We start from the raw sequence: 23,112 nt of genomic DNA, 5'->3' as shown, positions 1-23,112 counted from the left end.
CCAGTGCTTAACTACCCTTTTATTTAGGAAGTTTTTCCTAATGCCTAACCTAAATCTCCCTTGCTACAATCAAAAACCATTACTTCTTGTTCTAGCCTCAGTGGATGAGACCTATTTATCTCCCTCCTCTTTATTAAGACTGTTATCAAGTCCTCTCAGTCTTCTTCAGGCTAAACAAACCCAATTTTTTCAATCTTTCCTCATAGGTCATGTTTTCTAGACCTTTAACCAGTTTTGTTGTTCTCATCTGGACTTTCTCCAATTTGTCTACATTTTTCCTGAAGTGCAGTGCTCAGAACTGGACACAGTATTCTAGCTGAGGGCTTATCAGTGCTGAGTAAAGTGAAAGAATTACTTCTCATGTTTTGCTTACAACACTGCTGCTAATACATCCCAAAAATGATGTTCACTTTTTTGCAACAGTATTACATTTCTGACTCATATTTAGTTTGTGCTCCACTATGACCCCCAGATCCTTTTCTGCAGTACTCCTTCCTAGGCAGTCATTTCCCATTTTATATTTGTGGAATTGGTTATTCCTTCCTAAGTATAATACTTTGCATTTGTCCTTATTGAATTTCATTCTGTTTGTTTCAGACCATTTCTCCAGTTTTCAAGATCATTTTGAATTATAATCCTGTGTTCCAAAGTACTTGCAACCCCTCTCAGCTTGGTATTGTCCACAAACTTTATAAATGAACTCTCTATGCCCTCATCCAAATCATTTATGAAGATATTGAATAGAACAGAACCCAGGACAGATCCCTGCAGGATCCCACTCGATATGCTCTTCCAGCATGACTGTGAACCATTACTACTCTCTGAGTACGGTTTTCCAATCAGTTGTGCACCCACCTTGTAGTTGGCTTGACTAGGCTATCCCTTCCCTAGTTTGCTTATGAGCCGTCATGTGGGACAATATCAAAAGCCTTACTAAAGTCAAGATACCGGTATATCACATCGACTGCTTTCCCCCATCTACAAGGCTTGTTACCCTTTCAAAGACAGTATTAGGTTGGTTTGACATGATTTGTTCTTGACAAATCCATATTGACTATTACTGATCATCACCTTATTATCTTCCAGGTGTTTACAAATTGGTGCTTACAAATCTTTTTGGTACTGAAGTTAAGCTGACTGGTCTATAATTCCCTCGGTTGTCCTTATTCTCCTTTTTATAGGTAGGTACCATATTTGCCTTTTTCCAGTCTTCTGGGATCTCTCCCACCCTCTGCGAGTTCTCAAAGATAATTGCTAATGGCTCAGCGATCTCTTCAACCAGTTCCTTAAGTATTCTAGTATGTGTTCCATCAAGACCTGCTGACTCAAAGATGTCTAACTTGTCTAAGTAATTTCTTAACTTGTTCTTTCCTTATTTTAGCCTTATGTCCTACCCCATTTACACTGATGTTAATTATGTTAGTCATCTAAGGACGGCTAATCTTTTGGTGGAAAATTAAACAAAAAAAGGCATTTAATACTTTGGCCATTGATGCATTTTGGTTATAGTCTTTCCATTCTCGGTGAAGAATGGGCCTATTCTGTCCATGATTTTCCTCTTGCTTCTAATGTATTTGTAAAATGTTTTCTTGTTAGTCCTTATGTCCCTAGCCAGTTTAATCTCATTTTGTGCCTTGGCCTTTCTCATTTTGTCCTTATATGCTTGGTTCTTTTTTATATTAATCATTTGTAGTTTGACTTAGTTTCCACGTTTTATATGACTTTTTTGAGTTATAGGTTGTTGGAGATCTCCTGGTTAAGCCAGGGTGGTCTCATACCATACTTCCTCTCTTTCCTATGCATTGGAATAGTTTGCTCTAGTGCCTTTAATGTCTCTTTAAAAACTGCCAACTCTCCTGAACTCTTTTCCCCTTAGACTTCCTTCCCATGAGATCTTACCTACTAATTCTCTGAGTATGCTAAAATCTGCCTTCTTGAAGTCTATTGTCTTTATCCTACTGTTTTCCTTCATACCATTCCTTAGAATCACAAACTCTTATCATTTCATGATCACCTTCACTCACGCTGCCTTCCATCTTCAAATTCTTAACCAGATCCTTCATATTCATCAGAATCAAATCTAGAACAGCCTCTCCTCTAGTCGCTTTCTCCACCTTCTGTAATAAAAAAGTTGTCCTCTGTGCATTCCAAGAACTTGTTGGATGACCTATGTATTGCTGTATTATTTTCTCAACAGATGTTTGGATATTTGAAATCCCCCAGCACTACTAAGTCTTGTGCTTGGGATGATTTTGTTATTTGTTTTAAAAAAAGCCTCATCCACATAACAACGGCCATACTGGGTCAGACCAATGGTCCATCTAGCTCAGTATCCTGTCTTCTGACAGTGGCCAGTGCCAGGTGCTTCACAGGGAATGAACAGAACCACCTCTTTTTCCTGCTTAGATGGTCCATAGAATGACAGCAATAATTCCTCTCTTTTTTCCCTGCTGGTTCTTCCTAAACAAGCTGTACCCTTATATTTCAATATTCGAGTCATGTGAATTATACCACCAAGTCTCTGATGCTCTTTATGTCATGATTGTGATTAGTCACTAGTAATTCTAATTCTTCCTATTTATTCCCCATACTTTTTGAATTAGTATACAGACGTCTAAGATGTTCATTAGATTTCCCTGCTATATTCCCTCTTGTCTCTCCTTTGTTGATGCTATGATTGTCCATGTTCTCTCCAGATTCCAACCCTTCACTCAAGTGTACTGTGTAGTAGACTGCATGGTGAGAATGGGCGGAAATCAGTGCAGCCTAATCCAAAACCCACTGAAGATAATGGGAGTCATTCTATTAATTGCAATACGTTTTGGATCAGGCCTCAAGTGAGATGATGAGCACTCTGAGCTCTCATTCACTTCAATGGAGTTTAACGTTGAGCAACAGCTTGCAGGATCCAAGCGTACAACCATAGGTGGCAGATATCATGTTTTTGACTGTTTAAAATAAAAAAAAATGAACACAGAATTTGTAGTTAGTGAAATAAAACAATTTCCTACGAGTGTACTCTTTTACTCACTGGGCCGGCCAAGCAGTGAGCTGGGTTGTGTCTGCCTGGGCAGAGTTGGGTTGCCTCTGTGCCAGAGGCCTTGGCATAGGCAGGATGTCAGCGCCAACCCCAGGGCTCATGTGGTCCATGCGGGTCAGACCAAGTTACGCTGCTGGTGGACTACCCAGCCTGGCTGTCGCTGCCGAGTACCCAGTGGGGCCTGGAGCTGCATGGGAGACACCAAACAGCTCTGGTTCCTGTCTCTCCTTCCCCACGAAGCACGCCGGGGGCTTGAAGCTGCCCTCTGGAGCTGGGCGTCGCAGCCCTGTGCCGGCAGGAGCAAGCAGCGGGTGTGGGAGTGGGGAGGGGGCTGCCTGGTCCCTCCAGCCAGGGCACAATCACCTTTGCTCCCCTGGCACCAATCCCAGTCTGAAATGGCTGTAGCAGCCCTGCCCATGGTCCCACGTCTTGCTATGCAGCATGGGGAGAGCAGGGCTGCAGCCCAGCTCTCACACTAGCCTAGGGCCCCCGTGGCTGGAGGGGCAGCGGACCCCGGGAGCCTGGCTTGGGGCAGCCTCAGCAACACCCCAGAGTCCTGGGCGGTCACCCTGCGGCGTGGCCGGGGACAGAGCCAGCCGGGCGGGGGGCACCACCTGTAACTCTCATGCGGAGCGAGCTGGGGCAACTGCGGGGTTCAGCTGTCAGGGTCCGGGGCAGAGCAACTGGTGGCTGGTGATCACAGGGCAGTGTGCCCGGGTCTCCTGCTCCCCGGGACCCCTGCGAGCCGGCTGCAGGCTAGGCCTGCGCAATGGCACGAGTTCGGCTCAGCCCGGGCTGCCACTCCCCTCCCCTGGCAGGAGGCAGCACAGTGAGGAGGAGGCAGAGGCGGGGACAAGCCGAGGAGGAGCCCACAGCCAGTGCTGGAGGAGTGGCCCGCCCGGCCGCCATATTCCACCGCCACCTGCTGTGCTCTGCAACCTGGGCAGAGCCGCGCTACTGGCTCCTGCCTGATGGGGGCTGGCTTCTGCCTGTGGGAGAGCAGCAGGGACACGCTCTCCACTGAGCCGGCTCCCCCGTCCCACCGCACCCGGTCAGAGAACAAAGGACGGTCAGGATCCAGCCCAGGACACTGCCTCAGGTCGGAGTAGCACCTGCTTATTTTGCTGGTGCCTAGAGCCGCCCCTGTTCCCAGTGCTGGGGAGGCTGCAGCCATGTCGCCTGCCCTCCCAGCACTCTGGGGCTGAGGGAGCTGGGGGCACTATCCTGGGGCAGGAGCCGTTGTCCACAGTGGTGGGGTCTGGGCTCCAGTTGGAGGGGGGGGAGCAAAAGGGGCAGGGCTGTGGGTGGAAGGCGCAGGGCTGAGGACTAGCCTCCCGCAGCCAGCAGTTCACGTGCCACCCATGCCTACTATGACTGAATAGAGAGATCACACTTCGTAGACAGTTTTGTTCAGTAATATGCAAAAGAAATACAAGGGAACAGAATGGAAGAAAATCACTGGAACTGTGCAACAGTGTTGTCATTTGATGCAAAAAACCTGCAGAATGGCAAAAGATAACAAATTCCTTCTCTTTAGTTTTTGTAGCTCCAAAATTATTAGCTTTAGGACAAATAAACTATGTGGCATATATCTTAACATATATTTGACTTTGTTACTTCTTATTTATAATGGTGAGCCAGTTCTCTTTTCCACAGCTTCAAAGCCATGATTGCAGAGGTAAACAAAAAATGAGCAATCAATTTTAAACTGATTTAAACTTAAAACTAAACAGTCAGAAATTTCACTGAATAAAGAATAAGTTACATGAGGTTATTGGATGAGAGCAGAATGTGAAAAAGCCAACTTTTGTGCTTTTCAAACACTTCTAATTAAAAGAGTAAGGTTTATTTTTTTTGTTATCAACTTATTAAATAGCAGTGTGTGTATATATGTATGATATATGCAGATAATTTAGTTCTGAATATGTGATGGGTAAGAAAAGTTGCATCTATGTGCTAATTTTAAGCCACGGGAACTACCATTTTGAACAAAATGCACTTAATTGCTCTTATAAGTACCCTCCCAACCAGAGGCGTGCATAAAGGGGGGCAAGCAGGGGCACGAGCCCCTCAAATAATCAGCAGGGACACAGAACTCCTCTGGCCCCATCACCATGGTGGGGAAAGTGAGCTCCTCCGGTCCCGGGGCCATGGTGGGGGCACAGAACGTGCCCCTCCAAAAGCAGTCAAATTTAAGTTCCTGTGCACACTTTGCTCCCAACTTTATCTTTTCCTCTGTGTCCCATCCACAATTGCCTTTCATATGTAGATGGACCTGTGTAAATGTCGGGGGCTAAATTCTGTGGTCTGATGTGCACATTGATTTCAATGGGTGCTCTGCTTGCAATTATAAGGGCAAAATTTGGGCCCTTAGCTTTTATAGCCATCAGTATCTGTGTTGATGTGACTCTCACATTGGTTTGTGAAAACTGTAGCCTCTACGTTTTCCTGCACTGCCCAGTGCAGATGGGAACTAAATCATGGAAAAAAGCCACTGGAGTTCATGGTGGAGGAGTATCTGGGCTGCATGTCTTTCTCCCCTAGACTTTTTTCCTGCTCCTCAAAAAAAAAAAATTTCATATGGAAGAAGGAGGCCCGGCCAGCCAGGGGTATATAGGAATTAGGGATCAGCAAGTAATTGGGCAAATTCTGATGTCTTTACTCAAGCAAGAGGGCTAAGTGAAAGCTGAGGAAGGTCTTCTGGGCCCCTTATTTGCATGTAGCATAGGACCCACGTTAAATCATACAATGTGAAAAACAATGCAAAATGAAATTTTAAAAGATAAACACAGTTACATAACTACTGGAAGGTTTATGTTATAATCTTTCTGAGAATGAGCTCTCACAAAAAATATTAGAAAAAAAATGCACTAAAATAAAGGATAATTCATTTTTGTGCCCTGGTCTATCAACCCAGGAGAAATGGGTATCTCCTTCTTCTCTCTCTACTTGACAGGCAGATCAACAACTAATAAGAATCTCCTGTTGTGGTTCCCACTAACCATTCAGGTCATGCCCCTCTTTTCTCTTCCAGCCTGGATGACTTCCAGAGCTGCAACTCTACCTTGCATTAGTAACAACATTACATACAACGTGCATAACCACAAAGATGCAATTTTTACCTGAGTGAGGGCTGGGGGTGAATTCCTGTATTGGGGGAACTGGAGCATGAAAAGAAAATGTGAAACCTAGCTGACATGAGAACAAGACAAATAGGATCTGTGTAGCATCTCCCAGAGATAAAATAAAATAAAATAAAATATACAGAAGGTGTAAAAAGCAAAAGGACCAAGCTAACCAGACTGCATTCATACTACAAGGTCCCCCAGCACATAAAAACAGTTGCCCTGACAAATTCTTGACTATAGTGGAAAGGAGGGGGAGAGGAAGGCCTAGTAAGAAGCTCTGGGGAACTCTCTTCCTTGCTGCCTGGGGGCCAAACTGCCCATTGGCTTTATCTGTTGAAGAAAGAACATTGAGTTGATAGTGCTTAGAGGACATGTCCAGGGGCAGCTAAGCGCCAGCTTTGCACAGTTTCTCAGCTGAAACCGAAAGCTGAAATGGATCTAATTGAATGAGCTTTTCTATGAACAGGGCATGAAAGGTCTGCCAGCTTGTATGCGTCTGATCCAGTTTTATTCATTTAACTAACACAGGCCTTGAAGCTTCAGTCCCTTGCTTCTTACTCTTGGGGGAATGAATGAGGATTTTCTAAATTTGGTTGTTCTAAATAAGAAGGCCTTCAAAGCTGCATGCACGTCACAATGGTACCAATTCCCCTTTCTACCTTAGGTACAGTGCAGTACACCATTGGCTTTAGAAGGCTCACCAAAGTGGAACACTACTGGATCTGCTCAATGAGTAGTTCCATCTTGCAGTTTCTGTGCATGGATGGAAACACTAGTCCTCATCCTGAATCTCAAAGGGTATGGCATTTTGCAGCCTACAGGAATGAACCTCCCAGCCTGGATAGAAAAGGCTTGTTCATGCCAGAGCTCTAAATATAGCTGTGTAGACAGCACTTTGGAGTTGTAACTCAGGCTGAAACTTGGGCACTGAAGCTCACCTCCTCCCTAGATTCAGAGCCAAAACTCCAACCCGAGCTGCAACTTCAAAACACTGTCTTTGTAGCTATTTTCAGAGTGCTATTGTGGGTCCTGGTAACCCAAGTCTGTTAACCCAGGCTGGGTGCCAAAGCTCTGTGTAGACATACCCTAAGAGCCTCCCAAATTAGTTATCTTTTGAGAGGGAACAAGAGAACTCTGATCTGTCTGTTACCAGGCTCAGCCCCTTACACAGGCTCCTGCCGTTGTCAGTTGCAAGGGAAATTTGCTGAAATATAAGCCGCTTGTCTAAATAATTTATTATACAGATAACCTCCTTCTGCAGAGCTGATGGAACAAAGACCAGGGTTTCCTCAAGGGTCTTCCAGGCCATAGCCAGCTTGAGGGGAAAGATCATGTGCTGGAAGTGTTTCTGATCTGCCACTAAAGCAAAGGACTTTCCATGGAGTGGCAGCAATTTGGATGTGTAGATTTGCATTCTGCATGTTGATTGATGCCATGACGTCGCCAGGAAAGATTGCAGAAAATGTCACATTTGGAGTTTACATTTTGAACTTGCAAGAACTCTAGGTTTGTCTGGTGTCCACTAGTTTTTTGAAAACTAGAAACAACCTGAAATACAAAAAATGAGGGTGAGGTGAAGATCCCTGTTCCTTCTCTTACCCTTGTGTACCTGCCTAGTACATGGCCTGTATCCTCACATGCAATCGTGTGGGTCAGTGGTCCCCAACCTTTTCTGGGTGGCGGGCGCCGGACAACAAGCCACCAAGGACTGTGGCCAGTGGACAAGCATCCACCGAAATGCCACCGAGAAGCGGCAACGTCAAGAAGCATCGCCGCCGAAATGCCGCCGAAGTAGCGTCATCAAAAGGCATTGCCGCCGAAATGTCGCTGAAAATCAGCAGCATTTCAACGGCGGCGCCTCTTGGTGACACCGCTTTTCAGCCGCATTTCGGCGGATGCTTGTCCACCGGCCAGTACCCGGGCACACATAGATGCCCCGGCGGGTGCCATTGTGCCCGCAGGCACTGCATTGGGGACCACTGGTGTGGGTTATGGAACTGAAATGGCTGTGTGGGATGTTTAGAATAATAAATCACATCTTCAGAACTTCTTAAAATCTCTGGCTATTTGGTTGTAGACTAGACTGCTCTTTCTGTACAGAAGTTTGTAAGTGACATCAAATACAAAAAGAACAAAGATAAGTGAGTATAGTTAGAAACTTGTGAGCAGTTTTACCCCTCTGAGATGCAATAAAATATATGTATAGATCAATGTTATACATTCAATACAGAAAGGAATTCAATAGCTCTCCCCACAAAATGAAATAAAACAAATAACACTCCTATCCCCAGAACATAAAGAGGCATATGCTACTTTGTCTTGCAGGTACTTATGTATGTCTTATTGTTTTCTTTACTGACTTCAAAATATGCTATGCTGTTTGTTTTCTGAACCCTGATTTCAGAAAGATGATGGACTTTTGTATAGTTTAGGGTGACTTGGGTTCAGATATAATTTGCCATTTCAGTCCATTACTCTCTTTGTTTCTTCAGACATAAATGGGCTTAAGCTGGCTTGGAGTTCAGGCCTATGTGTAATTCTATGATTTACCATGTCCTTGAATTTTAGTGCTATTTTGGAGGTGGCTGCATAATCATGCATTTATGGTAAATCAGCAAGCTGATGTGTCAGACCCATATAAAGCCGTCTTGTATAAGCACTCATAAAAGCCTTTTCTACTGGAAAAATGGCATCTATGTCTCATACAGTGGTGTATGGTTTGTTCTGAATGTCTAAAATGAAAAACAGAATTATACAGAGAAAAGATCTTTGAACAGGATGCACTCAAATAGAGGTCTGTGCTATTTTTTGTCTCCTAAAATGCAACACTGATACAGGGTCTCCACTGAAACATTTTTTTTCTTTTCATTTTGTACTGTTTCATAACTCAACTATAAAAGGGAACTTTACAAAATTCCTGCAATATGACTCTCTCTCATAATATTAAGTATAGTCCACTACTGCAAAACACAATTTCAGTGCAAAATTAAACTAAGATGCATTTGTGAGAAACTTTGTCAATCTGTACAGCTTTTTGTTGCTGGTGCAAGCTTAAGGGTCTGCTGTATGACTCTTTACTGTTTTGCCCAAGTGTACTTACAAGTTAATCTAAAAGTAGTTTCTTGTCCTGTACCCTTGGAATCACTGTGAGTTTTGCCATTGACTTCAGTGGGAACAGGATGAAGCCCTTCATGAGGAAATAATAGAAAATATCTGTATTTTCTTGGTAAATGAAGATATTTTGGAAGGAATATTATATGGAAAAGCAAACCAATGCTTAATAGGAAATTTACAAATGACATTACCCTTACCTGTCAGGGAGTTAACAGATATTTGTGAAATATGAAGAGAGGAAACTGGTGGGATCAAAGAAATAGTCCATTCCAATGTTGTTAATTAGTTTCATGTAGTTAATTTTGGCTAACAGCAATAAAACTCTGTGAGAATAGGTCATACAATAGAGTCTATAGAGTAGAGAAGACCATGGGCTTGTTGACACAGAGAGTCTGTGCGTGGCAAGCTTTGTTGTTATTATTAGTAGCCTGTACTGATGGAATAATGTGTGTGAAACTTCACTAAGGCCTGGTCCACACTAGGACTTTAATTCGAATTTAGCAGCGTTAATTCGAATTAACCGTGCACCCGTCCACACCAGGAAGCCATTTAATTCGACCTAGAGGGCTCTTTAGTTCGAATTCGGTACTCCACCCCGACGAGGGGAGTAGCGCTAAATTCGACATGGCTATTTCGAATTAGGCTAGGTGTGGATGCAAATCGAACTTACTAGCTCCGGGAGCTATCCCACAGTGCACCACTGTGTTGACGCTCTGGACAGCAGTCCGAGCTTGGATGTTCTGATCAGCCATACAGGAAAAGCCCCGGGAAAATTTGAATTCATTTTCCTGTCTGGCCAGTTTGAATCTCATTTCCTGTGTGGACGTCGTGGCGAGCTCAGCAGCACTGGCAGCGATGCAGAGCTCTCCAGCAGAGGAGTCCATGCAATCTCAGAGTAGAAAGAGGGCCCCAGCATGGACTGACCGGGAAGTCTTGGATCTGATCGCTGTGTGGGGCGATGAGTCTGTGCTTTCGGAGCTGCGCTCCAAAAAACGGAATGCAAAGACCATGGCACTCAGAGGATACAGCCGGGATGCAACGCAGTGCCGCGTGAAAATCAAGGACCTGAGACAAGGCTACCAAAAAATCAAAGCGGCAAACGGACGCTCCGGAGCCCAGCCCCAGACATGCCGCTTCTACGAGGCACTGCATGCCATTCTCGGTGGGTCTGCCACCACTGCCCCACCAGTGACCGTGGACTCTGAGGATGGGATAGTGTCGAGGGGCAGTTTCTCGGCGATGTTCGCCGATGGGGAAGATGAGGAAGGGTTTGTGGAGGACGAGGCAGGCGACAGCGGTTACAATACTGCTTTCCCCGACAGCCAGGATCTCTTCATCACCCTCACAGAGATCCCCTACCAACCCTCCCCGGCCATTAACCCGGACTCCGAATCAGGTGAAGGATCAGTCGGTAAGTGCTATAAACATGTAAACATTTATTTCTTAACAAAACAGGAATAAAAACTATATAAAAAGAAGGTCAATGCATATAGGTATAGAACAAAAATCCTCTTGGGACAGTTCAACGAAGCTCTCTGAGAGGTACTCGAAAAGCCTCCTTAGGAGGTTCCTGGGGAGAGGTGCCTTGTTGGGTGCTCCGTGGAAGCACACTCTTCCGTGCCAGGCCATCAGGAGGTATAATGGGAGCATCGCCTCGACCAGCATGGCAGCATAGGGCCCTGGTCTGTGCAGGGATTCACGCAGCATTCGCTCTCTGTTTGTCCTGGAGACCCGCTTCAGGGTGATCTCGCTCGGCGACTGCTGCATCTAATTAGGGGAATTACTTTAATGTTACTATTGTGAATGCTTGACTTTTCCTTTGCATAACAATGACCGTCGTTTAACAGCCACGTGTTGGAGGCTGTAGAGGAAAAGCATACAGGGATCTTTCCCGGGGACAGCCGCGAGGGGCTGGAACAGGGTCAGACTTTATGCTTTCCAGATTGCCTGCAGCAGGAGGGCCCTGCTATCCATTAACTGTTAAGCAGCCTAAAGTTTCCGGCTTACCAGGCCTGGCTGCTACACGGATTCTGCTGTCCTGCCCCGCTTGTCCGATCTCCAGTGCAAGACCCCAGGCAATGAAAGCGAATGCCGAAAATTCGAACTTGTCCTGAGAGCACATGAGATTAGGTGCCCTGTATGGTCTTGTTCACAGAAACTGAGTAGACTGTGTTCAGTGTTCACAAACGTATCTTTGGAAGGAAATCACTTCCTTTTTCCCATCACACAGCTGCGGCTCTTTCCCGAACTGCCCCGGCATCCCCCTCACAGAGGCTGGCGCAGATTAGGCGGCGAAAGAAAAAGACTCGGGACGAGATGTTCTCTGAACTGATGGCCAGCTCCAGAGCCGAGGCGGCCCAGCAGAGCCAGTGGAGGGAGACCCTCTCTCAGCAGCAGCGCTCACACAGCGAACGGGAGGACAGGTGGCGGCAGGAAGACCAGCAGGCGACTCAAACGCTGCTTGGACTAATGAGGGAGCAAACGGACATGCTCCGGCACCTTGTGGATGTTCTGCAGGACCGCAGGCAGGAGCAGAGAGCCCCCCTGAACTATATCTGCAACCGCCCTCCCCCGCCACAAAGTCCTGTCCCCCCCTCACCCAAAATCACAAGAAGGAGGGGCGCTAGGGGCCGTGAAAACTGTCACTCCACCCCAGCAGAGCGCTCATGTACCAAACAGCTCTCATTCCCTAAAGTATGAGAATTGCTTGCCTTCCTGGCTCACCCGATCCCAAATCCCAGTTTCATCCCCCAACTGTGTAGTTGAGTATTAAAAATAGTTTGCTGTTCATTACTGTTTCCGTCATGTTTCTTTGCAGAAGACTTTGTGTGAAGGGTGGGGGAGGGGTTTGTTAATTGCGTAGGACAGCCACCATTAACAGGGTACAGACATGGGGGCAGGATCAACAGCAGGTCACACACAGAGTGCAGTCACTAGGCACCCGGGTCACTCTGCGAGGTGTCTGCTGCCCCAGGTCAGTCTGGGAGGTGTATGCTGCCCCAGGGTCCGAGCGGCTGGCATCCACAAATGGCAAGGCAGGCTGCCCTTACCATGCCCTTCCACCCTAGCCATGAACCTCTCCGATGCCCTGAGCCCCAGCCAGAGCCATCATCCACCCACACCTACTCACCCTTCCCACACACCCCTCACCCCTTCCTGCAAACCCCACCCCTTCCTGCACACCCTCCGGTAACCGTCCTCCCCCCAGAGACCGCTGTAGGAGCAGGAGCCTGTCAGTCCTCGAGTGTAGAAGCGGTCTGTACATCACTGCACACTGTACCCACCACAGTCTGCGTCCCTGTTGGAACCCTTGAACGAGAATTCGTTAGTAAAGAAAACTTTGTTAATTAAAAATGTTCCAATAACTTTATTTTTAAACGTCTGTTGGAAGGGGGGAAACCTGGTGAACGGGGTATGTAACCGCTGAAAAAAGTCAATAGTAACTGAAACAGGGGCAGGTTCAGCTTCTCTGTAAAGAGACTGGACAGTCATAGGTTGCCCTGCTCTCTGAGGAACCTAGCTTTCAAAGCCTCCCGGATGCACAGCGCTTCCCGCTGGGCTCTTCTAATCGCACGGGTGTCTGGCTGAGCGTAATCAGCAGCCAGGCGATTTGCCTCAATCTCCCATCCCGCCATAAAGGTCTCCCCCTTGCTCTCACAGAGATTGTGGAGCACACAGCAAGCTGCAATAACAATGGGGATATTGGTTTCGCTGAGATCCGAGCGAGTGAGTAAGATCCTCCATCTCCCCTTGAGACGTCTGAAAGCACACTCCACCACCATTCTGCACTTGCTCAGCCGGTAGTTGAAGAGCTCCTTGTCACTGTCCAGGGCGCCTGTATAGGGCTTCATGAGCCAGGGCATTAGCGGGTAGGCTGGGTCCCCGAGGATCACTGTAGGCATCTCCACATCCCCAACACTTACTTTGTGGTCCGGGAAGAAACTACTTTCCTGCAGGCGTCTAAACAGACCAGAGTTCCTGAACACACGCGCGTCATGAACCTTGCCCGGCCACCCGACGTAGATGTTGGTAAAATGTCCCTTATGGTCCACCAGTGCTTGCAGCACCATTGAAAAGTAGCCCTTTCGGTTAATATACTGGCTGGCCTGGTGGGCCGGTCCCAGGATAGGGATGTGAGTGCCATCTATAGCCCCACCGCAGTTTGGGAATCCCATCGCGGCGAAGCCATCTATGATGACCTGGACGTTTCCCAGGGTCACCACCTTTGAGAGCAGTAGGTCAACGATTGCGTGGGCTACTTGCATCACAGCAACCCCCACGGTAGATTTGCCCATGCCAAAGTGGTTCGCTACTGACTGGTAGCTGTCTGGCGTTGCAAGTTTCCAGAGGGCTATGGCCACTTGCTTCTGCACACTCAAGGCTGCTCGCATCCGGGTGTCCTGGCGCTTCAGGGCAGGGGCCAGCAAGTCACACAGTTCAAGGAAAGTGCCCTTACGCATCCAGAAGTTTCGCAGCCACTGTGATTCATCCCAGACCTGCAGCACTATGCGGTCCCACCAGTCCGTGCTTGTTTCCCGGGCCCAGAATCGCCATCCCATAGCATGAACGTGACCCATTGCCACCATAATCTCCACGGCGCGGCGTACCGTACTTTGTGAGAGGTCTGTGCCACTCTGACACTTCACGTCCTCACCGCGCTGCCGGAGCCTCCTCGCCCGATTTCTCAGCAGCTGACTGTGGAAGAGGTGTTCGATAAGGTGCGAGGAGTTGACAACGGCCATAAGTGCAGCGATGATCGCAGCGGGCTCCATGCTCGCAGTGCTGTGGCGTCCGCGCTGTCACTGACCAGAAAAGTGCGCGAACAGAGTTCCCGCCGGCGCTTTCAAGGAGAGAGGGCGGGAGTGACGGTTGAATGATGACAGTTACCCAAAACCACCCTGGACACATTTTTCCCCCAGAAGGCACTGGGGGCTCTACCCAGCATTCCAATGGGAAGCGGGGACTGCGGGAACTGTGGGATAGCTGCCCAGAATGCACCGCTTCCAATATCGATGCTTGCCCCGTTAGTGTGGACTCACAAAGTCGAATTAGTCTCCTTGGTGTGGATACACAAATTCGAATTCATCAGGTCGAATCCACAAATTCGACCTAAGTTAAATCGAACTACTCCTGTAGTGTAGACATACCCTAAGGGACCTCTTCGATTTTTCCTCATCTTGAATCCCTTTGCATGTGTTTTATCAGAGAAGGGGGCGATCCCTCCCCAGGAGTCTAACTGTACAGGGCTCAAAGGCAGACATAAAAGTATCTGAAGGTGACCCAGAGTTGCCTTTCAGTACTTACAAATATCACGCCTTTAAAGTCCAGTATCTTGAGTCCTTCCCCTGCTAGGAGCAACTATTGTGTATCCCATTGAGAAGCTGGGAATGCCCCCTTTCCAATCTTGCAAAACTTTCAATTCAGGTTCCACAACATTTCAAGATGATGAACATTGAAGTGCTGTTTAGAAACCTGTCAGTCACTAAGTACTAAATCTAGCCTGTTCTGGGCCTTGCGCAGGTGTAATTTGGGAAGAAAGTCCATATTTGGGGAGAAGGAGGAAACATCTGACCAGCTGATCTAAAAAGAAATGGGTGCTATTTAAAAAGATGCTCAGAGGCTTGGAATCTTAGAATAAATCCAAAGAGATGGATCAGAAGGGCAGAGGGCAGGAGAGGCAGTCAGAGGTACACAATAAATTAATACATCACATATTTTTATCTCTGCAACTTATTTCAAGAATATCACCTCCTCATATGTAATAATAATATTATTATTATTTACTGGCTCACTGATGATTAGAAGGACAGAGGAATAGTTCACTGAAACCTGTGTGAATAGGATCATAAATGCAAGTTCAAAAACTGTACAGGACAGGATATAAGAGAGGAAGAAGGAAAAGTCAGACACTATTTGTTATGTTCTTCTCTTTCTCAAACTAACCTTATATCAAGAGAATATATCACCAAGATTCCTTTTCTCCTTGAGTGAACTCCAAATGAGTAAGTCTGGTTAAATTGTTTCCGTAGCACATCAAAAGCTCTGCTGAAGGGAACAAACAGAAAAAGCATGGAATTGTTTTGCAGGGACACAGGAAAATAGGTCTTTTTATGTCATAGTTTCTAATTGACTTTGCAGTGTTCTCTGAAGCAGGGAGTGTGATACCTAGCATCAACGTCCAGAACATAAACATGTTATGATGATAGTACTGTAGGCTTTCATGCTGAGAATACTGAATTGGAAATTTTTCAGTGTTGGCTGTCATTGGCATCAGTTATAATGCCACTGAGAGCAAGATTCTGATGTCTCTATTCACTTTGAAGAGCTCTTTTACTCCATGAGTAGTGCTATTTTTTTCCAATGGGACTATTTGTGAAGAAAGGTGCTATTCAATGTGTGCAAATATATTAGAGACCCCAGTAAAGTCGAATGTGAACTGAGCAAACCTGAGGACCATCTGATCTGGTTATATTCAGAAGGTTTCTGCAACTGTGTGTTCTGCACAACTAGCTCTCTTCTGTAAAGAATGATATAAAGAAATGAATGTAAAATGACATGTTGTAACTGGAATAACTCTAATGGCTTTGCCATTTGGGAAATGTAAAATGATCAGGAGCCCACCAAATCCCACCTGGTATATGACATGGAAGGTGTGGGGGTGTGTGTGTGGGGGTAAGTTATATATAATTATCTAAAAAGAAGTATAAGATTCTGCCCTAATAACCTGGGGAGCACAGGAGGGCATAATGTAGTGTGCACGCCCTGCTCACTTCTCAAGCAAACTGTAGAATATACTCTACGTGGACTTGACCTAGCAAAGACCAAGTGCCATCAGAGCCAAATGTAACTCAGTATTAAAACAAAAATAGTAAAGGGAACAAGTTAAAGTAACTGTAACTTGCATCTTTGCCATTCTGCATAGGAGACTGAAGCAGATATTGGTCCAACTTGGGGATGTTGGGAGATTTTGGATGCCTGGAGGACACACTAGCCATTATTAATGTAATATAAGCCTCCTTTGGTATAATGATGTCACAATTGCTGTTATACTCACAGAGAAAACTATATGAACTGGGAGGTGGGTCATTCAGTGTTCAGGTATGTGTATCTGACTGTGGGTCACTGTCTACATTACAGATTTGTTTCTGAATGAGTCAGGTACCTTCCAGGAGATGTGAAGTGCTTTTGTAGCATTTAGTCAAACCTTGATTCTTCCATATATGCTATATCCATCCTCACACAGATCACATCTGTTGCATGTTTGCATGGATTTTAGGGGATGTTTGGGTGCCATTTACTCTTTCCTGTTTTTAAGGATTTTTGGAGGCTCTTTTTTATTCTTATACACCCTTTAAAAATCCTCTAAAGAGGATTATTTGGCCCTTGAATTTGTAGATAGTCTCTCTCTCTCTCTCTCTCTCTCTCACACACACACACACACATACTTTAAATCCATTAACATTTAAAAAGATTGAATGACATACCAGAAATGACCAGGAAAAACACAGTTCTCTAGTAGAGCTTTGCATACCTGGTAGTTCTGATATTCTATTCCAGTTAATGGATTTTCTGTTGGAAACTGAAGTCATGAGATACTCCAGGGAGAAGAATTCCCTTGCAACAGCTGCAGACCAAACCCCGTGCCCTACAATAGTAAATTATTGGGGTGACCTTGGGAGGTACTCTCATGTGCTATGTCAGTGCTTGTCCTTTCCTTTTTTAATTGTGCTATCATGAAATACAGGAGAAAATGTTCAATAGACTATGTACAACATTCCATGGAGGAAAAAATACAACAATTTTTGTTATATCTTCCTATAATCCTTTTTATTGCTGCATTTCTGCAGGCATGAATCTGTCTCATTCCCCCAAGCAGCAAAACGGTGACTGCAACGGCTTTTATGGGCCAAATCCTGACATCAATTACACCTGTGCAACCTCACTGAAGTCAATAATGGTCTAACTAGAGAATGGCAGAATTTGGCCCTATATTAGGAAGAAACAGATTCCATATCAGATTCCTCACCAAAAATGTAGTTAATCTGGTGCAAAGTCGTGATGATGCTAATGTGATTAGAGCTGTCTGAAAGGCTGACAATGAAACCTCAAACCAAGTAAATTCATTTGGTTTTGGGTTTCATGACAGATTCAAAACTTAGACCATATTCACCAAAATAGTAGAGTCCTTTCAAATGAACATAGCCCACTTTGTGGTTTTTCATCAAAAGCTGTGGTTTGCTGACTCAGCAGTATAAACTCTTTGATTTCATTTTGTTCTATTGACTGGGGCACAGTTAAACCCAAATTTCAAAAGAAGACTCCTGGAGCGTGACCCTGCCCAGATTTAAATCAAAGAGAATGATTGCGTGAACAGCTGGGAACCTGGGAAACAAAACCATCCAGTTTTGTACATCTCTGGATGTTATTGGGGAAACTGGAAAGACACGAAGGAGACTGGAGAGGCAATTTAAGGAGGAAAGGGGAGAAAAACTAATGACTAACGATATATTTAGGAATTCAATACTGTGAGGAGTGAAAGCTTGGAGAGGTCCTGTGAGGAGGAAGCTGCAGAGATATTGGAATGATGTGGGGGAACTGAAATAAGATGGATTACAGGATGAGGTGAATTAGACTGAATCAAGTTGAAATGAATCAGGGAATAAAGTTGAAATGAATCAGAGAATCCAATATTTCATCCTTAAAGCAATCTCTTAATAAAGGTCATAGGGCCCAAATGCTGGGTCTTATTTTATTGTCTGTACTACAGCAATAAAGTTACATATGCATTTAAAATTGGTCTGATATATAGATGTTCTATATAAAATAAAACCTGAGTCAGCATAACCTTGGAGTAACATTCCCTTATCGTTTTTCAAATTCAAATCCTATTTTCTCTTGTGAAAACTAGCTGCCAAAAATACAGTGTTCCTAGGGGAAATTATTAGAAAACTCAGATTGTGTGAAATGTATGGCATAGTTTTAAGGATAAAATGTAAAGCTGGCTATATTGTTGGTATTTGTAGATCAAGTGCAAATTGGACATCAGTGCCATGTGAAATTTTTAGTTTGTATCAGTCAGTTCCAACAGGATAGAGCAAAGCAAGATTGGCAGGTTGTGACTGCTCTAGGAATCTGATAGTCTGCACATAAATTAGAATTTGTGTCATTGACAAGTAGTTACTCAGAAATCCATTTGGCGTCACCTCATTTCCTTATGCATGGGTGTGCATAACAATGGCCCTGTTATATACAATTACATAATAACTATGGCTCTATAAAGATATAAATTATATGCATCAAGTCTAGGATTCAATCAGATTCAAAGCCTGAGTGTTATAAAAGGACAATCTAAAATAAATTATGCATTATTGGAAAAATAAATCAGTAGAATAGATACATGTCAGATTTATAAAAATACTTATACTTTACATGCTTTACCTGTGCTGTTCATGGAAAAAAATACTTGATAAGTGCTAGGAATACCTGAAGTCTTGCATAGGTGATCCATACTTTTCAGCTTTGAAAGCATTTCTTTTTAAAATGGTTATTCTTAAACAAAAACCAAACAAAAACCAAAGTAACAAATACCTCCCTCCCACACACACATGCACACATTTAACCCACACTATTTTTAGCAGCTTTCTTCCCCTCCAGTAAAATACGTCACTGTATTTACATTTAATTTTTTATGTTCACATCTTGTGAGACATTACATTCAGTTATCTAGGTCAAGTCAGATTAGTTATTTATATTCAATCTGTTTAAAAAACAGTTTGAGCATTTGGTATGTACATTTTTCCACAGGTAATAAGCAGAGTGGCTATGCAGATACCGGACGGAACTGTGGTTGTCATGACACTCTGTTTAACGGAATCTGTGCTAATACTAAACTATTCAGACCCCATGTTGGGGGAATTAAAAATGAAAATAATAATAAAATAATCCTACTTTCTTTGGGAAAACAAGTGCTGTATTTTTAGTGAGTTTAAAAATCTTCCAAAAAAGGTGTTATTTAGAGCTGTCAGCATTTTGTTATGTGACAGGCTATTTTCCTGCCTGACTGTGCTTTTGGTTATAATCCATCTTGATGCTCTAGTGGGGTATAGTGTTTCAAATGACATGTGCATACATGTGCTGAAATCACTTGTGCCTTGATGTCATGAGTATGTTTAACAGCTGGATTTTTGTGAATCTAATTTAAGCACAAGATAAAGATAACATTCCTTTCAGGGTAGTGAGCAGAATGGAACCAGGAACATTTTCTCATTTCCATTCTTAATGCCATATGTGTCTGTCTATCCATCTACAATGAATGCCCGTACAAACTTGCCATACATAAATAAATAAGGGTATTTCAATCTTATAAAGTATACCCTACATGGAGGTAATATTATTTAAGGCAATTGGTAAGTTTTTAAAGGTAACCACTCAAGGTAATTATGGATGCAAAGACATATTTGCACTGGGACAAAGTTCAGGATTTATCAAGCCTGTATACCACCTGTATTGCTATATGGGTCAGAAGCCTGGAACTGCTGATAGGCAGAATTGGTGTGGCTAGAAATATTCTATATGTGATGTCAGCATCACATCCTGAGTCTAAAGTACTTTGACTTTGTGCAGAATGTCACAATCTTGCAAAGATCTGGCCTCAATCACTCATTATATTCAAAAGTGGTGTTCCATGCTCTTCGACCATGTCACCAGGATGGACAAAAATACTTTATCACACCGTGTTCTCAAACTTTCCATTGACAGGCAAAGGGGTGCATGCCCTGACCCTACCTGGTGACACCCAGGGGGCCACCCCAGAGATTCATGGATTTGCAGGATTGAGCCAGATCTGGAAACTTCACCACACAATGCCTGGTGTGACATCATCAACTGTCGTCACTCTGGCTGTCTCAACAGTCCTTGGTAGACTTGGCACAGCATTTGAGAGGTGTGTGGATGACTCTAAGCCACTTTTGCTCTACCAAAATTCTTGGGCTGTCTATGGTCCTACCTGGAACCCAGGTCAGTTCACAGCAGTCTCTGGACAGTGAGCTTCATACTGAAAATGCATTCTTACTGCTCTCTTAGAAAATGAAATTAATGAAATTATAAGTAAATTTTACGTTTGCACAGATCTGTTATCTGTTTACTGCTGAGATAGCTCTGAAGGGAGCATTTATACAGTGGCTGGGACATTGTTCAAGGGCAGAGAGTAGTGTGCTTACATGACCAATAGGCAAGGGGCAGGGACCTAAGGAGAAATAAGACCTTGCTCTTTGCCTGTATGAAGATCAGCCAATATAGAAGACTTCATTCTATTGAGACCAATTACCTTGGTAAACAGAGAAAAAATATAATATGCTACCTGGTGTCTTATCACAGAATGAATAGAGGAAAGATGATCTAGTGGGTAGGAGATTGGACTGGGAGTTGGGAGACCCGGCTCATTCCTGGCGCAGTCATAGGCTTCAGATGTGACTTTGATATAGTTACTTATTCTATCCCATATCTCAGTTCCCTACCAGTAAGTTGGGGATAATATTTTTCCAAAACAAAACAAAAGCAATAGCATGACTCCTGCCTTGGGAGTCGACCAGATTTGATACTCAAAAGTAGGAAATACTTTTTATAAGAGATAAAACTCCTCATGCTTCAGGGCATCTGCCAATCTGTAATTGATGGGAGCTTTGAAGAAATGTTCCCTATGGAGTAGTTATTCTGTAACTACCGGTATGTACGGTGGGATTTTTGCATCTTCCTCAGAGGCTTCTGATACTAACCACTATTGGAGACAGCATACCCGATAACAACTGGTCTGCTTTTTATGGCAATTTCTAGTTTCCTATGAAGCCAGGGTCAAGTGTAACCATGGCCAGGAGTATATAATTAAACAAGCTCCAGACCTAGGACCACATTTGTTAAACAAAAGGATAGAACAAGCACATGTAAGCATAGGCATTGGATTGGCCATACCCCTGCATTGTGATCCTTCCTATCTTAATTCAGTTTGTTTCACTAGACTATAGTATTATTCATATTTTTTTTTCTGTTTTTGTTCTCTAGAGGGTGCTGGCCACTATTGGAGACAGGATACTGGACTAGATGGACCTTGGATCTGATCCAGTCTGACAATTCCTATGTTCTTGTGTAAAAGTGAAGGAATAAGGATAGTGTGATTAGACTTATCACCTCCTTTGAGTGTGCTCAGTTGTCTTAGTCATTGTGTTACGGGGTTTTTCTTAAGCTAGGCTAGATGGCATAGAAATCCCGAGAAACTACAGGTTTGAACCCCCTCCTGCATCTGTCATCGGGGCTTGACAGAAAACTGACACATAGGTAAGGTGCAAACACAAACAATTTATTAAAAGAAGGACCCCCAAACTATTAAACAAATAGACAAAACCACTCAGTCATTGAACTAACAAAGGCATTAAGCTAGGAACCCAAAAAGGTACACACAGTGGAATAAAAGGTATAACAAAAGATTAACTACATCACCATGTTCTCAGGTGAGGATCACATGGACACAGGAACAGAGCTGGAACAAGACACCATGACAGCTGGGACTGACGAGAACACAGGATACAACAGGATGGGTCTTTAGGTGGAACAGGTAGGTAGACATTCAGGTAGGCTCATCTTCTTCCACCAGGTGTTCCGATGCTTTGCGTCATCCTGTGTGGGTATATGCGGATGCTAGTCTGACTAGATGTTCTGTCAGGTGAGCAGGAGCAATGTGATAGCAGATGGAACAATGATGGGCACTGGCTGCCTCTCAGACAGCACCTCAAGGGCATGCTGCTCAGCCTTAAATATTTTCTTGTTGCCAGGTGGATTAGAGGGTCAGATGACCCTTAACTTTCCCACCTTTGCCAGAAAGGGCACCAAACTGGGCAACAAGAAGGACACCCAATATGGAGGAACAACAACGACTCCATAAATTCAAAATGGCTAACTGAGGGAAAAATCATAAAACAGAAAAATTCTTTACAATTGGTGTGACAGCTAACATATGAGGACAAGCTCATATGTGCTACTGCAGTAAGTTCTGTCTCTGGAATAATAATATGGCTTTTTTGTCAAATTACAGAATCAGGATATTTAACACTCTTTGGATGATGAATTAGGATCATGGCCTGGGAATCTTTGGCTTAGAGTCTCCATTGCTCAAATTATGGAGCTTGAATTTTGTTGTACTTTTTTGCCTGTTACTTTTCAGATAGTTCAGGAATATAAAAGAACTTGTTAACAACAGCAACGTGTGTACCATGCAAGATGCAACTGTGATACATCTCCATATTACCAGCTTTATGATCTTGCAGGACTTCCTTTTCCCAGATGCATTTGCAAATGTTTGTTTTACATTTATACAATCCAGTGAAAAGAATGATCCTGAAACAAAATGATGAAGTGAACCTATCTAAGCAGTCAATTGCAAAGGGGGAATGGTTTATACACAGAACAGTCTGTCCAGGATGCTATCAGTCCACACCATCTGTATTCATTACAGCTATTTAATTATTTTCTCAAAAACACATACAAATTATTTCAAGGAGGGAAGAATGTTTTAATCAGGTCATAAGTCAGGAAATATGAACTTTATTATTGATTAAACATATGAAAAGGATTTTTTCTCAATAAAGCAAACCACATTTCCTGTCCTCTTTTTCTTTTGTGTTTTCATTAAACAATTGAATGTCTGAATCTTATTGTATATTGCATTTTCTTTTTATTACTTTATATTACATTGTTGTGTTCATAGACAATGATATAATTGCCTTGCCTGAGACAAAATGTGCTTTCTATTCAAACAGGTAATCATTTCAGACAAACCTT

General features: G+C 43.9%; 2 long non-coding RNA genes across 2 annotated transcripts; one reads left to right on the top strand and one right to left on the bottom strand.

Moving 5' to 3' along the window:
* Positions 1–7,471: 7,471 nt before the first annotated feature.
* Positions 7,472–20,121, bottom strand: LOC123356096. The gene is made up of 3 exons (XR_006575282.1): positions 20,068–20,121; positions 15,226–15,327; positions 7,472–7,716 (listed from the first exon to the last, which is right to left on the bottom strand). It is a non-coding gene; the product is annotated as an uncharacterized LOC123356096 (long non-coding RNA).
* Positions 20,092–22,831, top strand: LOC123356087. Its single transcript, XR_006575281.1, has 3 exons — positions 20,092–20,298; positions 21,786–21,889; positions 22,496–22,831. It is a non-coding gene; the product is annotated as an uncharacterized LOC123356087 (long non-coding RNA).
* Positions 22,832–23,112: the final 281 nt, after the last annotated feature.

The sequence above is a fragment of the Mauremys mutica genome, chromosome 1 (assembly GCF_020497125.1).
Source record: "Mauremys mutica isolate MM-2020 ecotype Southern chromosome 1, ASM2049712v1, whole genome shotgun sequence".
NCBI lineage: Eukaryota > Metazoa > Chordata > Testudines > Geoemydidae > Mauremys > Mauremys mutica.
The sequence above is the reverse complement of the archived record's forward strand: the minus strand, read 5'-3'. Positions and strand labels throughout refer to the sequence as shown.